Source organism: Carlito syrichta, unplaced genomic scaffold, assembly GCF_000164805.1.
Source record: "Carlito syrichta isolate Samal-C Ts95f unplaced genomic scaffold, Tarsius_syrichta-2.0.1 Scaffold314813, whole genome shotgun sequence".
Lineage (NCBI taxonomy): Eukaryota > Metazoa > Chordata > Mammalia > Primates > Tarsiidae > Carlito > Carlito syrichta.
This window is the reverse complement of record NW_007258909.1, coordinates 620,855-633,636: the sequence shown is the minus strand read 5'-3', so window position 1 is coordinate 633,636 and position 12,782 is coordinate 620,855. Positions and strand designations below refer to the sequence as shown.

The window sequence follows — 12,782 nt, the reverse complement described above, 5'->3', positions numbered from 1 at the left end:
AAATAAATTTTGTTTTAATCATTATGACTTTATTTTAATGTGGATTGGAAAATGTATCTAGTAGTGGTTTTGCATTGATAGTAGGAGTATAGAATGCCTTCCCTAAGTAAAGGTATTTAGGTTAAACTAAAGATACATTGATTTAAAGACATTATTAAGTGGGTGATGTAAAGATAGGACAAAAGTTTTGGTACAAGTTTGTCTAAAGTTTGGGGTGCATTGTTGATTGCCTACCCAGCAGCTATTCACAGCCCTCACCCTCTTCTTTTCTTCCAGTGGAGGCTGTCTGTCATGCTAGGGGCTAAAAATGCCTGATACTTGCTTTCCAGACTCTCTTATAGCTAGTGAATGAGCACGTGCTCCAATCCTGCTAGCAGTGCCTGAGGGGCAGACTGGAGAAGGCGTCCAGGAAAAACTTTTTCTTTCTGATAAGAGATATATCCCTTTCTTTGTCCTCTCGTGCATTTTATGTGAGAATAATGTTTAGAGTTTTGGCAGCCCTTTTGGGTCAATGAGGGTGACACAGGTGACATCCTGAGCATGGCATAGTGGAAGCAGCTGAAGAAACTTGGGTCATTAATGGCATGGATGAGCTGCTGAGCCAACTCTGAGTCTTCTTATCCCCAGACTGGATAAGTCAGACAAGAAGCTTTTCTTGGCAAAGACTCATTGCTTGGGGCTTCTTTTACATGCAGCTCAAATTATCCTGACTGAGAGGATTTTCCACCATGCACAGTCTTCCACTGCCCTGTAATGAACAGCACTCAACACACCTCATATGTAGCCATTACCCCTAGTTTTTTTCACTTTGTTCCTGTTTTGGTTCACCTTCCTCGAATTTCCCCCCATGGGCTGTGTCTCTGTTGCTGGTCCTGTTACCCACTTAGACTTGACAGCTGTCTTCAGCATGCCTGAGGTGAGTAGTGACTACCATCTGTCAGTGAATTTCTTAGACTCCTGCTGGTCTTCTTCAAGTGGTCATCTGCCAGTTTGCAGCAAACCAGAGGGCGTATCTGCTGCTATAGCAACACATACACGCTGGAGCTTATGCTGCATATACTTTGCTTTAAAATGTGGTACTTGAGGTTAAGAACTCCAAGAAACATGGTCCAACCAAAGTCCTTTCAGGTATGCTTGCAAAGATAAACACTTGTCATGTTCTCCCAGATCCTACACTCTGGCCCTTGTAGTGAAATTTCTTCTCCAATCCCCAGGAAAACAGGCAGGAAAGTTCAGGGAAACTGCCTGATGCTGACCGAGACTTGAAACTGAAGTTGCAGCTAAGAGGATGGTGTTTCCCATATTCTGCCCATATCTGTTGAATGTTTCTGTTGCCTAAGACAGAAACTCAGCTCAAAATGGCTTATATGAAAAGGGAATTTTTGGTCCCTGAAATTGAAAAGCCCTAAGGGTAGATCTGACTTCAGGCACAGTGAATCAAAGCACTTAAATAAGGTTCTTGGGAACCCCTTTCTCCACTTATCGGCTTAGCTTTTGTCTGTGTCAGTTTTATTTTCAGGAAGGCTTTTCTCTTATAAGACCATGGTGGCTGTAGCACCTTTAGTATTACATCTTACCAGCACTGCAACCTGAGTGACAGGAGCTAGAGTCTCATTAGACCATAGGTTACATGTTGTTAGAAGAATGGGTTAAGCTGATTGTCCAGGCCTGGTTATGTGCTGCTGTGGTCTGAATGTTTTGTTCACCCAAAATTTACATGTTGACATTTTTAACCCCTAAGGTGGTGGTATTAAAAGACGGGACCTTCGGGAGGTGAGCAGGTCATGGGGGAGGAGCTCTTGCAGCAAGATTGCTGCAAGAAGGCAACTGTCTATAAGGAAGTGGACTCTCACCAGACCCCGAATCTGCCAGCACCTTGATCTTGGACTCCTCAGCATCCAGAACTTTGAGAAATAAATTTGTTATTTAAAAGAACCAGGTTTCAGTATTTTGTTATAGCAGCCCAAATGGACTAAAAGAATTTTGGTACCAAAAGTGGTTCAAAAGGAACATAATTCAAAAAAAATTTTAGGTTCAGAGGGTCCACATGCATGTTTGTTACATGATTGTATTGTGTTGTGGTGAGGATTGGGTCTTAGGTGGCCCATTCCTCAGACAGTGAACGTTGTGCCCCTTAGGTCAGTGGTTCCCAGCCTTTTTGGCATGGATAGGGCAGGGAGATCATCAGGCATTAGTCTCATAAGGAGTACACAACCTAGATCCCTTGCATGTGCAGTTCACAATAGGGTTTATGCTCCTGTGAGAAGCTAATGCCACCACTGATCTGACAGAAGACAGAGCTCCACATAACCACTGCTCATCTCCTTCTGTGTGGCCTGGTTCCTAACAGGCCACAGACTGGTACTAGCCCATAGCCTAGTTGGGGTTGGGAACCTGGCTGTAGGTAGTTTCTGAACCATAACCCCTTCTCTCTCCTGCCCCTTATTGGTGTCCCCAGTGTCTATTATTTCTGTCTTTGTGACCATTTAGCTCCCATATATAAGTGAGAATATGTGGTGTTTGGTTTTCTGTTTCCAAGTCAGTTCACTTAGGATGATGAGCTCCAGCTTCATCCACGTTGCTACAAAGGACATGATTTCATTCTTTTTTATGACTGTGTAGTATTCCATGGTGTAGATGTATATATCACATTTTCTTTATCCAGTCAATTGTTGATAGGCACTTACGTTGATTCCATTATTTTGCTACTGTGAGTAGTGCTAATTGTAAACATACAAGTACAGGTCTCTTTTTAATATATTGATTTATTTTCCTTTCTCTAGTAGTAGGACTGCTGAGCCAAATGGTAATTCAATTTCTAGTTCTTTGAGATATCTCTGGCCTGTTTTCCATAGAGGCTAAACTAGTTTACAATCCTACTAACAGTGGATGAGTGTTTCCTTTTCTCTGCAACCATGCCAACATTTGTTGTTCTCTGACTTTCTAGTAATGGCCATTATGACTGGTATGAGGTGATATCTCATTGTGGTTTTAATTTGCATTTCTCTGATGATTAGTGATGTTGAGCATTTTTCCATATGTTTGTTGGCCACTTGTGTGTCTTTTTTTGAAAAGTATCTATTTATGTCTTTGCCCACTTTTTGATGTGGTTATTTGTTTTTTTCGTATTGAGTTGTTTGAATTCCTTGTAGATTATGGATATTAGCCTTTGTCCAGGATGTAATTTGCAAGTATTTTCGACCATTCAGTGGATTTTCTGTTCACTTTGTTGATTATTTCTTTTGCTGTGCAGAAGCTTTTTAGTTTAAGTCCCATTTTGTTGCCATTCCTTTTGGGGACTTTTTCATAAATTTTTGCCTAGGCTGAAGCTCAGCAGAGTATTTCTTAGGTTTTCTTCTGGGATTTTTTAGTTTCAGGTTTACATTTAAGTCTTTGATCAATCTTAGGTTAGATTTTGTATATGGTGGTGGGGGGGTCCAGTTTGATTCTTCTGAATATGGCTAGCCAATTTCCCCAGCACCACTTATTGAATAGGGTGTCATTTCCCATTATTTATTTTTGTTGGATTTGTCAAAGATTGTTGGGTTGTAGGAAAGTGGTTTTGTTTCAGTGTTCTCTATTCTGTTCCATTGGCTAATCTCTCTATCCATGTACCATGCTGTTTTTAGCCTTATAGTAAAATTGAAATCAGACAATGTGATGCCTCCACAATTGTTCTTTTTGCTTAGAATTGCTTTGGCTATTTGGGCTCTCTCTTTTATTCCATATAAACTTTAGGATTTTTTCTTCTGGTTCTGTGAAGAATGAATTTGGTATGTTGATTGGCATTGTGTTGAATCTGTAGATTGCTTTGGGCAGTATGGTCATTTTAACAATATTGATTTTTCCAATCCATGAACACGGGATGTTTTTCTATTTGTTTGTGTCATCTACAATTTCTTTCATCAGTGTTTTGTAGTCCTCCTTGTAGAAGTCTTTCACTTTCTCAGTTAGGTGTAATCCTAGGTTGTTTGTGTATGTATGTGTCTAGTGTGAATGGGATTGAGCTCTTGATTTGGTTCTTGGCTTGAGCATTGTTGGTGTATAGGAATGCTGACAATTTTTGCACCTTGATTTTGTATCCTGAGATTTTACTGAAGTCATTTATCAGGTCTAGATGCTTCTTGGAGGAGTCCATAGGGTGTTCTAGTTATATAATCATGCCATCTGTGAACAGGGATCATTTGAATTCCTCCTTGCCAATTTGGATACCTTTTATTTCTTTCTCTTGATGGATGGCTGTTGCTTGGATACCCAGTCTTGTTCCTGTTCTGAGGGGAAATGTTTTCAACTTTTCCTGGTAAAGTATGATGTTGGCTGTTAGTTTGTCATATAGTTATAGCTCTTATTATTTTGAGAGATGTTCCTTCAATGCCCAATTTATTGAGAGTTTTTATCATAAAGGGATGTTGGATTTTGTCAAATGCCTTTTCTGCATCTATTGAGATGATCATGTGGTTTTTATTTTTGCTTTTGCCTATCTGGTATATCTGATTTGCAGATATTGAACCATCTTTTCATCCTTAGAATGAAATCCACTTGGTTGTGATAAAAAAATTTTTTTTGATATGATGTTGAATTAGGGTTGCTAGTATTTTGTTAAGGATTTTAGCATCTATATTTATTAGGGTAGGTCTGTAGTTTTCTTTTTTTGTTGTGTCCTTGCCTGATTTTGGTATCAGTTTGATACTGTTCTCATAGAATGAGTTAGGGAGGAGTCTCTCCTTGATTTTCAAGAATAGTTTCAGTAGGATTGGTACCAATTCTTCTTTGTATGACTGATAAAATTCAGTTGTTAATTCATTGGACCTTGGGTTTTTTTGTTGGGAGACTTTTTTACTACTGATTCTATTTCTTTGCTCATTATTGGTCTTTTAAGGGTATCTATTTCTTCTTGTTTCAGGCTTGGGAGGTTGTACGTTTCCAAGAATGTATCCATTTCCTATAGATTTTCCAGTTTGTTGCCTTAGAGGTGTTCATAGTAGTCCCTGATGGTCTTTTTTATTTCTGTGGTATTGGTTGTTATGTCCTCTCTGTCATTTCTGATTAAATTTGAGTTTTCTCTCTTTTTTCTTATTTAGTCTAGCTAAGCAGTCAATTTTGTTTACCCTTTTGAAAAGCCAATTTTTTGATTCATTGATCCTTTGTTTTTTTTTGTTTGTTTGTTTGTTTTTTTTGGTCTCAATGTCATGAAGTTCTGTGCTGATCTTTGTTACTTCTTTTCTTTTGCTAGCTCAAGATTTAGCCTGTTCTTGTTTTTCTAGTTCTTTAGGTACAAGTTTAAGCTGTTAATTTCTGATCTCTCTATCTTTTTGTTGTAGGCATTTAATGTTATAAACTTTCCTCTCAGGACTGATTTTGCTGTGTCCCAAAGGTTTTGGTATGTTATGTCACTATTGTCAGTTGTTTCAACAGATGTTTGTAATTTCTGTCTTAGTTTCACTGTTTACCCAGGGGTCATTCAAGGGCAAGTTGTTTAGTTTCCATGCAGTGGTGTAGCTTTGGGAGCCCTCTTAGTGTTACTTTCTTATTTTATTCCACTGTGATCTGAGAAGATACTTGGTATTATTCTGATGTTTTTGAATTTACTGGAAATTGCTTTATGGACAAGGATATGGCCTATTTTGGAGACTGTTCTGTATGGAGATGAGAAGAATGTATATTCTGCAGTTGTTAGGTGGAAAGTTTTTTTGTTTTGTCTTTTTTTTTGAGTTGGAATCTCACTCTGTTGTTCAGATGGAGTGCGGTGGCATGCTCATGGCCACCCCAGCATTGAACTGCTGGGCTCTGGCGATCCTTCTGCCTCAGCCTTCCAAATAGCTGGAACTACAGGCAAGTGCTACCATGCCCGGCTAATTTTTTGATTTATTGTAGAGACGAGGTCTAGCCAAGTTGTTCAGGCTGGTCTTGAACCCATGGGCTCAGGCAATTCACTTGCCTTGGCCTCCTTGTGGCCTCAGGCTGAGCCACCAACTGGAAAGTTTTATAGTTGTCTGTTGGATACATTTGGTTTTTAGCCTCATTTAAGCCCAGTGTTTCTTTATTAATTTTCTGCTTTAATGATCTGTTTAGTGATCAGCAGTGGGGTGTTGAAGTCACTCACCATTATGTTATTGCTATCAATATGGTTTTGGAGGTCCAGTAGTGTTTGTGTGATGAATTTGGGTACTCTGGTGTTTGGTGTATATATGTTTAAGATAGTTAAATCTTTTTGTTGAATTTCACCCTTTATTATTATATAATGTCCTTCTTTGTTGTCTTCTTCTTCTTCTTCTTCTTCCTCTTCTTCCTCCTCCTCCTCCTCTTTTTCTCTTTCCTCTACTTTTTATTTTATTTTTACTGGTTTTGGTTTGAAGTCTGAGCTCTCTGGTATGAGGATGGCTACTCTTGTCTGCTCAATTTTGTTGTCCATTTGCCTGAAATATCTTTTTCCACCCATTTACTTTGAGCCTGCTACAATCTTTGGCCAGTAGGTGGGCCTCTTGTTGGCAGCATATGGTTGAGTACTGTTTTTTTTTTAAATCCAGTTTTGCCACTTGGATTCTTTTAAGTGGGGCATTTAGTCCATTTACATTCGGGGTTAGTACTAATATGTGAGGTTTTATTGTGTTGTAAGCCAGCTGACTTGGAGATTAGAGGAACAGAATTGTAAGGATGAGTTTTCTGAATTGGCTCTGGGGATTCTGGAATTGGTGCTTTAATATGATTATGTTTAAAAATGCTAATGATCTTATTTCTAGTAGTAGAGAAAACATTGTTAATCCATGGCATGAGCTGTTTATAGACATACACAAAACATCTGCATTGGATACTCCTAATCAACAATTTATAAGAAACTGGGAGCTAAGTGACACTATGTATGAGACTCAAACATTTTTGGAAGATGAAGGGATATAATAACATTTGTTGGTTGCTTCTAATGATGCTGGACAAGTGGTGAAAGAAAAGGATGAGTTCAGGGATTTGAATTCCCAGCTCAAGTGCTGCATAAATGATCTAAGAGCTTTTACGTGTGCTCTGAAGGAGAGCTTTATAGTCTGTAGCTGCAGGGCTATTTCTGAAAATTAAATGTACATCCTCATTTTGCAATTGGCTTAATTACAATGCAAGTTGAGCTCCCAGCTTCACAAAGTGTCTACTGTCAAAGCAACACTTTGATTGGAAGATAGTGGGATCTTATAAGTTGGGAAGTCTAATGAAAATCCTGATGAAGCTGGGGACATTGATTCCCTAAATACTGGTGAGTCTTCTTTGCCAGTGGAATTGATCTCTTTACCTCCAGCATCTCCACCCATGGTAGTATCAGTTTTTTCACCTTGTCTGAGGGAATTAACCCTGCATTGCTCAAGGAAACAGTAACAGCCTCCCCTGAGGTGATTTTCTTGCAAGATGATGCTGATTCTCTTCAAGACCTACCTCTGCCACCACTTCAAGTCCCAGAAGGCCTCTAAAGACAAGGTACAAAATGTGACCCACAAAAAGTTATACTACTTCTAAAAGAACTACTTGAGTTTTTTAATTTATACAAGCAGAAATCTGGGAACTCATGTAGAAATGGATGATATGGGGATGGGCTGATGATGGAAGGAATATAAAGTTGGATCAGGCTGAATTTATTGATGTAGGTTCACTAAGTAAAGATTCTGAATTTAATGCTTCAGCTTATTGAGTTAGGAAGGGCTCTAACATTTTGGTTGGTTGACTGAAACATGGATCAAAAGATGGCCCACCATGAGCAAGTTGAAAATGTTCTGCCTTCCTTGGTTTAATGTAGACCAAGGGCTTCCAAGGCTCAGGGAGATTAGAGTGTTAGAGTGAATTTGTCATTTAAGACCTACTCACCCACACTAGGAGGGTACAGAGGCATACCTTTTACTAATATTTTGAGAAATAAGATTGTGAGGGGAGGCCCAGCATCCTTGAAGAGCTCCATGATCACTCTTCTCTGTAGGACAGATCTTAAAATGGGAACCACAATCACTTAATTGGAAACCCAAGTGCAATTGGAGTAATTGGACTCCAGGTGGCAGGGGCCAATTGGCCATACTCAACCATTAAAGGCAAGGTGGGCACAATTACTGTAATGGACTGCAAAGCTAAGGCAACAATCAGAAAATCTGACTCATGCAGACCTATGGCACTGGCTTACCATGGTGCTCCCAGAAGTGACATAAATAGGAAGCCAACTAAATTCTTACTTGATCTGAATTCGTGGAAGAGTTCTAGGTCAAGTGAACAAAAGTCTAACTTGAATTGTAAAAATAGAGAGTCATGGCCCTTTAATCAATTCCCAGTCTTGAGCCAGTTTGTAGACCCAGAATCTCTTGAATGAAGGAGATGCAGAGTCTCCTTGAGAAGGTGGTTGTACTATTGAAAATTTATATTATTATTCTTCCTCCCAGCCTTACCAAAGGTACCCACTGCCTTTTACCAGGGTATCTGTGCACTGGTTGGAAAAAGGAGACAATCAGACCTTTTGGGTACTACTGGGCACTACCTCTGAACTGACACTTGATTCCAGGACCCAAAATGTCACTGTGGCCCATCAGTCAGAATAAGGGCTTATGGAGGTCAGGGGATCAATGAAATTTTAGCTCAGGTCCTGTCTCATAGTGGATCCAGTGAGTCCCTAAACCCATCTGGCAGTTATTTCCCAAGTTCTACAATGGATAATTGAAATAGACATCCTCAGCGACTGTCAGAATCTCTATACTGGTTCCCTGACCTGTGGAGTGAGGGCTATTATGATGGGAAATGCCAAGTAGAAGCCATTAAAACTGCCTTAGCCTAGGAAAACAGTAAACCAAAAGTGATACTGCATCACTGGCGTGATTGCAGACATTAGTGCCACCATCAATGACTTGAGATGTTAGCTGGAAATTCCTACCATATCCCCATTCAGCTTTCTATTTGACTTCTACAGAAGACAGATCTTGAAGAATGACGTGCATTATCTAAGCTTAACTAAGTGGTGACTCCATTTGTAGGTTCCATACCAGATGTGTTTTCATTGTTTAAGCAAATTAATACATCCCCTGGTAACTGATATGCAGTTACTGAATGCGTCAAATGCCTTTTTCTCCATCTCTGTCCAAAAGACCCACCAGAAGCAATTTGTTTTTAGGTGACAAGGCCAGTAGTACACCTTCATTGTCCTACTTCAGGGGTAGATCAGCTCTCTAGTCCTGTACCGCAATTTAGTTTGTAGGGATCTTGATCATCTTTTCCTTCCACAAGGTATCATACTGGCCCCGTTACATTGATGATATCATGCTGAATGGTCCTATTGAATGGGAAGTAGAAATGACTCCAGACTTTTTGGTAAGACAAATGTGTGTTACAGTATGGGAAATAAATCCAGCTCAAATTCAGTGACCTTCTACCTTAGTGAGATTTCTAGGGGTCATAGTATGCAACATGTCCAGGGTGAAAGATAAGTTGTTGTAGCTGGACCTTTCTACAACCAAGAAAGAGACACATTGCCTAATGAGCCTACTTGGATTTTGGAAGCAACATTTTCCTCATTAGGGTATATTATTTGACTTATTTACTTTATATTTACTTATATTACTTGACTTATTGGTTTTGAGTGGGGTCTAGAACAAAAGAAGGCTCTGTAACAGGTCCAGGCTGCTGTGCAAATTGTTCTGCCACTTGATCCTTATGATTCAGTAGAGCCAATGGTACTTGTGTCAGTGGCAGATAGGCATGCTGTTTGGAGTCTTTGGAAGGTTCCTATAGGTGAAACACAGCACATACACTTAAGATTTTGAAGTATGTCCCTACCATAATCCTTGAATAACTACTCTCCTTTTAAGAGACAGTCCTTGGCCTGCTACTGAGCCCTCATAGAAACTGAACATTTGACCATGGCCCACCAAGTTGCCAAGTGACTTGAGCTGCCCTTCATGAACTGGGTGTTATCTGGCCCACCAAAGTCAAAAGTTGAGCAAGCACACAACATTCCGTCATCAGGTGGAAGTGGCATGTATACAATTAAGTCTAAGCAGGTTCTGAAGCCAAAAGTAAGTTACATGAAGTAGCCCAAATTTCCATGCTCCCCACTCCTGCTATACTGCCTTCTCTCCCCCAGCCTGCACCTATGGTCTTATGGAAAGCACCCCCATGATCAGTTGACAGAGGAAGAGAAGACTCACCCTACAGATGGTTCTGCAGGTACCACCCCAAAGTGGACAGCTGCATCTTTCTGGGATATACCTGAAGGATAATAGTAAGGGGAAATCTTCTTAACGGCAAAAACTTCAGTTAGTATGCTTGGTTGTGCATTTTACTTGGAAGGAGAAATGGCCAGCCATGTGACTATATGCTGATTTATGGGCTGTAGCCAGTGGCTTGACTAGATGGGCAGGGAATTACAAGGAACATGGTTGGAAAATTGGTGACAAAGAGATTTGGAGAATAGGTATGTGGATAGACCTCTCTTAGCAAAAAACATGAAGATATTTGAGTCTCATGTGAACACTTACCAAAAGGTGACCCCAGCAGAGGAGGATTTTAATAATCAAGTGGATAGGATGACTCATTCTGTAGATACCAGTCAGCCTCTTTCCCCAGCCACCCCTGCCATTGCTTGCCTATGCGCTTATAAACACAATGGCCATGATGGCAGGAATAGAGGTTATGTATGGGCTTGGCAACATGGACTTCCATTCACCAAGGTTGACCTGGCTGTGGCCACTGCTGAGTGTCCAATCTGCCAGCAACAGAGACCAACACTGAGTTCCTGATATGGCACCATTCCTCAGGGTGATCAGCCAGCTACCTGGTGGCAGGTTGATTACATTGGATTGCTTCCATCATGGAAGAGGCAGTGTTTTTCCTTTCTGTAATAGGCACTTACTCTGGACACAAATATGCCTTCTGTGATGTAATGCTTTTACCAAAACTAACATCCACAGACTTTTATGTCATATTTTACCCACTGTTACAGAATTCTACACAGCATTGCTTCTGATCAGAAAATCACTTCACAGCAAAAGAAGTGGGGCAGTGAGCTCATGCTTATGGAATTCACTGCTCATACCATGTTCCCCATCATCTTGAAGCAGCTGGTTTGATAGAATGGCCTTTTGAAGACTCATTTATAGTGTCAGCTAGGTAGGGATGGAACAAAGTTCTCCAAAACACTCTGTATCCTCTGAATCAGAGTCCAGCATATGGTACTCTTTCTCTAACAGCCAGGATTCACAGGCCAGGAATCAAGAGATGGAAGTGGAAGCAGTACCACTCATTATTACCCCTACTGACCCACTAGGAAAATGTTTGTGTTCTTTTCCCATGACTTTATGCTCAGTCAGCCTAGTGGTCTTGGTTCCAGAGGGAGGAATGCTTCCACCGGGAGGTACAATGATTCCGTTGAACTGGAAGTTAAGACTGCCGTCAGTACTCTTTGGTGTCTTCATGCTTTTGAGTCAACAGGCCAAAAAGAGTTATGAAGTTGGTTGAGGTAATTGACCCGGAGTACCAAGGGGAAATTGGATACTGCTTCACAATGAAGAAAAGGAAAAGCATGTCTGGAATAGAGGAGATTTCTTAAGGCATCTCTTAGTATTACCATAATCTATAATTAAGATCAAAGAAAGACTACAATGACACAATCTAGACTCAGACTTTGGGCTGAATTAAGCCACTGGATTTCTTGGTTCTAGAGCTATGAATGGAATGGAGGTTGGGTCGCCCTGCCAGGTGAAGATCCACCACCTACTGCATTTGCTAAAGGCAAAGGGAATACAGAATTAGTAGTAGAAGATGGTAGTTCTAAATCCCAGCTATGGCCATGTGACCAGTTACAGAAATTAGGACTGTGATTGTCATGAGCATTTCCTCCTTATTTTGTTATGAATATGTTTGTGTGTATAGATACATGTGTTAAGCACATACCTTTGTTTTCTTTTCTCTCTTAGTTCTTTATCATGTAACATAATATGTATTGACTTTATGTCAGTGCTGAATTATTATTAATTTTATCTTAGTATTTAAGTCACAGTATATCAGGAGAAGAGTAATCATCACTCAAGGACTTTACTTCTTTTTGGAGAAGGCATTTTCAGTTGTCCAAATTCTGGTTACATCATGTCAGGTGAAATTATGACCCTGTTATTCTTTTTTTAAATTTTATTTTAAAGATGTAGGGTGCAAATCAGGATTAGGTATACAAGTGGTCATCGTACAGGTAAAGTTTGGGTTTCCCTTATTTTTTACTTGGAGATTAAGTATGATTTAAGGAGATGTGTGTGGGTGCCAAGTTGGAAAAGGGTGGACTTGTGATGGTTAATTTTATGTGTCAACTTCACTGCCCAGGAATGCCCAGATAGTTGGTAAAACATTATTTCTGGGTATGTGTGTTAGGGTGTTACCAGAAGAAATTAGCATTTGAATCAGTAGACTGAGTAGAGAAATTGCCTTCAAAGTTGTAGGTGGACATTATCGAATATGATGAGGGCCTAGGTAGAACAAAAAGGCAGAAAAAAGGGTGAATTCACTCTCTCTGATCTGGGTTTTTCATCTTTTCCTGCCCTTGGACATTGGTGCTCCTAGTTCTCAAGCTTTCGGACTTGGATCAAGAATTATACCACTGGTACCCTTGGTTCTAAGGCCTTTGGACTCAGACTTTGGATTGAGTTATACCACGGACTGTTTTGGTTACCTAGCTTGCAGATGGCAGATTGTGGGACTTCTTGACTTTCATAATTATATGAATACAATTCACATTACACATACACACACACACACACACACACACACACACACACACACACACA

The 12,782-nt window shown here is 40.1% G+C and overlaps 1 protein-coding gene across 1 annotated transcript in view; it reads left to right on the top strand.

Annotated features, from left to right (window-relative positions):
* Positions 1-12,782, top strand: part of LOC103274580 (protein kinase C beta type-like) — a 204,809-nt gene that overhangs the window by 137,752 nt on the left and 54,275 nt on the right. The window lies entirely within an intron of this gene.